Below are 6000 nucleotides of genomic sequence, written 5' to 3'. Positions count from 1 at the left end.
CACATAATAAAATATTGGAGTCGAATTAACAAAGTATCTAATATTTGTGAAATTGTCTTTATTGTTGGTTTACGTGTTAGTTAATATTGTATACTATTGAACTTCCTGGTTATGGCGGGCTATGGGATTTCCCCGTTTTAAAAATCGCCATTAGTAAGCCAATCAAAATTCATCTGGGGTGTGACGTCACCATCCCCTCTTGGGAGGGTGACGCTGAGAGGGTGACACCTCTCGCATGTTAAGTGAATGGGCCAAACTGCGCCAGAACCATCAGTTTTACCACTACTTATGACCATGTTATACTTTTTCTGAATTTTAAGAAATATAATATATAGAATAAAGAGATCGATATGACAAATCAAACATTAAATATTAAATATTTGTCCTTAATATATGCATATCTACGGCAAACTGCATATTTTTCGATTTTGTGACATTTCATTGGACACAAGCATATGAAATATTTCGAAATGTAGCAATGTTAAAGCAGTTTAATTTTTCATACAATTATTTTGCGCAAACAATGTCAAATATGACTTTATTTAGGAAGAAATGCTACAACAGTTAATTTCCTTACATTAATGCAGACTCACCCTCCTCAAATCTTTACACATTTTGCAGGCGTCTACATGTCTGTCTGAACATCTTTTGCTTCCATAATTTGTTTAATCATGTGCAAAGTCATCTACTTAGCAGTTACTTCAGTTACGGCATTTTCAGGTGATATTGTAGGCACATTTTTGAGAATTTCCCCGCATTCATAACGGAAATTTCAGCGCTTTTGTATAAAACGTGTTTTGCAAATGTTACATGGCGTTTTTGACGTTTTGCAATGCTTTTGTCTCGTGTAAATCATTAATGTGGATTAATTCATGTTCTTTAGTTATAAAACCATATAGGCAAATGTTCTGGAATTAATATGAGGCATAACACATAAATGAATGTTCTGGAATTAATATGAGGCATAACACATAAGTGTATGTTCCGAATTATGCTTATTACAGGAGATTTAAGGTAATGCAGAGTTCCACCTAGCATCTGGAAAACGGGAGTCATCATGACTCACAGGGTTTTATTTTGGGAGTCATCCATTCAAAAATGGGAGTCATCTATGATATATATTTCTTAAATCACATAATTAACTGAATAACTGTCTCGTTTATATTACATGCATATATTATATCCACTATTCTATCTGTATAATACATATACATGTATATCCATTGTTTTTCTTCTTGTAAATAATTTAGTGCTTTTTTCCCTGTCTTTTTATGTAGTCCGAAGGGACGTAGAAAGTGTGGTCCTTTCTACGTCCGAATATTGTTACATATCCTCTATATAGCTGGTATTCAAAACTTGTGGCACCCTGTTTGAACCGTTTCTCAACCGAGATAGTGTAACAAATGGACATACAAGCTAAAAATATATACATTACCATACTCACTGAATCCCGACTGAAGTACTTGCGTCATTATTAACAAAATAAATCTTCTAACGACAACATAAAACATTTGCACGCCAGTTTAAATTTGCTAAATAGAGGGAAGAACTCGCCCTGCACATTAACAAACGTGTTGACTTACTATGCGCCCTGCATTATCTTTTTATGCACCATTTGGCAAATAGTCACCCAATGCTGCATGCTAACCTGCTTTGTAACAGCTGCATCTGCGCAATAATTATGACTAACACTGTCACGGGGATCCTATAATACCCGTAACTGAATGAAACACGATTATCCAAATATCTCTCCTAACTGTATATCTATTAGATCTCTCTGTATCGGGCAATATATACCCGCGTGGCTCGTCTCTAGGTATGAACAGAGATAAGATCTTATATAAAGTATATATAATATAGCACGTTTAGTTCACTAGAAAACACAACAAAAACAAAATACACTTTGGAATCTGTATTAATCTACGCTGACAAATGTACTGCCGCAGTAGTTAATTAACAACAACAAATAGTAACAACCCAGAACTGATCACTTAATTAGTTAATCACTAGGTGTCTAGTTTATACAATATTCTAATCACTTCACCGTGACACAACACCCACACGTGTGATAATTGAGAAACGCTTCCAGGGGAACTTAATTAATAAAGGAATTACAACTCTATTCCTAACTGGTTAATTTTTCATTAACCCTTAACTACTCATTCAGTAACCTTGTAATACAGAATTAATACTGGTACCTATCACAATAAAGACAATAACCTACAGTTTACCTAGGTCGTCTAGGATGACTGGCTAAGCTTTAATAATTTTAGACAGTGAGCCTACAGTTTACTGCGTCAGATTACCGGCAGCACCGTCTAAATAATATTGGTATAATACAGTATTAAAATATTTAAAGTCACATCAATCACATCAAGGTTATACAACAGAGCAGAAATAATATTTACCAAGTCCAAACGGACGCGTTCCCTGGAAGCCTTCGAATATGTTTCTCCCCCATATCTCTAAAACCCTAGCTATTTATCATAAAAATCTGAATATCGCCTGGGGGTACAACGCAGTCCTCCCTCTATCAAGTGATATTTCCACAGCGACCAAGCCGGCATTTTTTTCTTAGATGGCCAGACTTGCTGTCGCCTAGTCGCCAAAATCACGGTTGTAAAAACCGCACTCGCGGAGGTATTACGTAACTACTGGCCACATGGCCTCCGCATCTAGTCTGGATGTGTATTGGAAAGAGATCGACCACCGTCGCGCAGAGGTATTACGTAACAAGGTGCCCACCTGGGCTTAAGTGCATATTGGAACTGCACACGGCCCTCTAAAACAATTAATATCGCCACAGGCGAAAACTAAATTAAGAGCATGTTCCGTCACAAACACCTATTTGATTTGCTCAACCATCTACATGACATTGTACATGTCCATATACAGACTGCGCATTCGACATTATCGCGATGATCTAAATTTAGACAGGAACTGGCACACTACATCAGCCACACTGTTTTTAACACTTGTCTAACGTAACGTATTGATACGGTTGGGAACCAGTTAAACCGCTAGGCTATATTTGTTCTGAAACTTCGTAGTCGTTAGGTTTTTAGGTGTTTAAAACATTTCTTTTTTTCATGTTAAAGCGATTGGCATTGTCGCGATGATCTAAATTTAGAGAAAGGGTCTGACATACTACATGAGCCACACTGGTTTTAACACTTAAACGTTAAACGTATTGATAAAGTTGGGAACCAGTTAAACCGGTCGGCTGTTTTCGAACTGAACTTCGTTGATGTTGTATGCTTTTCTTTTTTTCTATAAAAAACTAAAATTGTTTTATTTAACGACGCACTCAACACATTTTATTTACGATTATATGGCGTCAGATATATGGTTAAGGACCACACAGATTTTGAGAGGAAACCCGCTGTCGCCACTACATGGGCTACTCTTTCCGATTAGCATCAAGGGAACTATGGCCTTTGTTGAACCAGTTATGGATCACTGATCGGTGCAAGTGGTTTACACCTACCCATTGAGCCTTGCGGAGCACTCTCTCAGGGTTTGGAGTCGATATCTGGCTTAAAAATCCCATGCCTCGACGGGATCCGAACCCAGTACCTACCAGCCTGTAGACCGATGACCTAACCACGACGCCACTGAGGCCGTTTTTTTTTTTTTTTTTTTTTTTTTTCTTTTTTTCTATCTGCTAACACTAGTTTGTTTGGTATTGTGCTATAAAGTGAACTGAAATTTAATTGGATTAGTCGTTAGGTGTTTATGTATTAAAAAACAATGAATGTAAAATCATTGACATCGGAAATATTTTGCGTCAACCATGACGCACACATATTTTATTTAGGAGTATTTTAGGTAAATGTTGCGTCAAATACGCAGGATTCCTGCGTCATGTGAAACCCTATAATGGGACACAAACATTGTTGTGTAACAACGAACATTGTGCGTAACCTACCGTGAAGGAGTAAATAAAGTATACGTCTGTCAAACTCAGTTTTACCCAATGCTCGTATGGAGACGCATACATGAAATCTACTGAACCTATTTGCATAGAAAGCGATTGCTACGGATTACGCTTTGCGAATTACGTATACAGAACTTTAACTTTCAATTTTATTTCGATTCACTCAGGCCGTCAAACGACAGCATATGAGGACATATTTTACAATAGTTATTTACAGTGACAAGATGACAACAGGAGTTCTTCATAGAATATATACAGACATAATTCAAAATAGCTATATACACATTTTTTTAAAGAAGACACATGGTAACACAACATTTAAATAAAGCAGATACATTTTTATAACTCAGTATTTTTAAAAGTATAAAACGATATTGAAGATGTTTATCTACGGTTTACTAAATTTACTTGTAATTTCAGAGATTAATTTTGACAATTTACGGAGAGTGCTTATTCTATTACAAGTAAACAGTTCTTTGAATTTAAGAGTGCTAGTTTTTAAAAATAATAATATGGCTTTATAAACAGAACAGACAAATGGAATCAGCGCCTTTACCCAATATCCGCTCTGAGCTTCGAGATCGCCTCTGTATTGTGAAGACGTAAATAAAGGATGTACCTGTCTGTCATTGACCTAGGTCTTACCCAATGCCGGCCCCGAGTTCGAGGATGCGCATGCCGGTGTAGTCCGGCAGGTAGGAGAGGATTTCCGGCATCTCCTCCTCGTGCAGTTTCTCGGCGTCGTGGTCCAGCATCATCTCGACGACGGTGGCAGAGTCGGACGCGTACTGCTGCCAGTACTGCGTCATCACAGAGCGGGTCGCTGCAAATAAAGACATATTTTCTCCCTTTAAAATCCCGAGCGTACTGAAACGTGAGCATGCATTTCACGGGCCGGTATTGATGTGTCAGCATTACTGTTGTACTAAGGCCAAAACATTTAGCAGTTTGGTATTTGTGCATTGTACCTTAGTACAGCGGTAAAGCGTTTGCCTAATTCGCGTAGTGGGTTTCCTCTCTAAGACTACGTATCAAAATGACGATGTAGCTAGGAATTTTTGTTTGGGGGGGGGGGGGGGGGGCAACTGAGTAGTTAATAGTCTAAAACTCCTTAAACAGTCAAGAAGAGAATTTTCTTTAAGTTTCTATAATGCTTTCCGGCAACTGCCCCTACTACTCTTTTCTAGACTACTTTGTTTTATTGTGATACCATCTCATATCCTCCGGAGTTGGGCCCGTCCGCACCACTATACCAACCCATGACGACTGGACTATACCCTAGTCTGATTCTCTCTCTCGTTCAGACGGATCCGGCTTCTCAAGATCTGTATTTCAGCACAGCACTACACCTTCAACGTCTATTGACTGTCAATCTAGGGGTTTTCTTGACGGGATGCAACCCATCTCGTCCTTACAAGCTGTGCACCCTAACGGCCTTAACGAGTCCACTAACGTGGACATATAGATCGGACTTAAAAGTTTTAGGCCATTCGATCCTCTCTTCTTGAAAGTGTTGTTCCTACAGTGCAACCTGATTTATTGTACACCTCAGGAAAGCATCAGTGTTATGCAAAGTTGTATACAAATGCAATGTAACATATTTAAAACAAATAATAAATAAAAATACTACTCTTGAAGATACATACTATGGGTTGGTTGTGTATGCTTAGTTGTATATGTAGTGTGTGCATGCATAGTCAGTGTCTCTAATTTCCAATACATAATTACTTTAAAACTCATTTATTGCAGTGACCCGTGTTTTGAAAGACTTTAATGGGCATATGATAAGAACTTCACTAGAAAAAAAGCATATTACATGTGGCATCTGAAATGAACACCACTGCATCCACAAATAGTAGTAAATTAATGTGGTACACATCATAGTGGTGTAAACACCCAAGGTATGGACTATGCTAGGATGTTAAGTCACTGAATGCAATATTTTCAAACCCATCAGCCTAGTTGGTTTTTATATATGCATTACTGCACGTCGAACTTTGACACGGAACTCTCTTCTTTGGTACTATGCAACCTGTAAGGACTTACTGGCTATGCCTATTTTG

The sequence above is a fragment of the Gigantopelta aegis genome, chromosome 14 (genome assembly GCF_016097555.1).
Source record: "Gigantopelta aegis isolate Gae_Host chromosome 14, Gae_host_genome, whole genome shotgun sequence".
In the NCBI taxonomy this organism is placed as follows: Eukaryota; Metazoa; Mollusca; class Gastropoda; order Neomphalida; family Peltospiridae; genus Gigantopelta; species Gigantopelta aegis.
The sequence above is the reverse complement of the archived record's forward strand: the minus strand, read 5'-3'. Positions refer to the sequence as shown.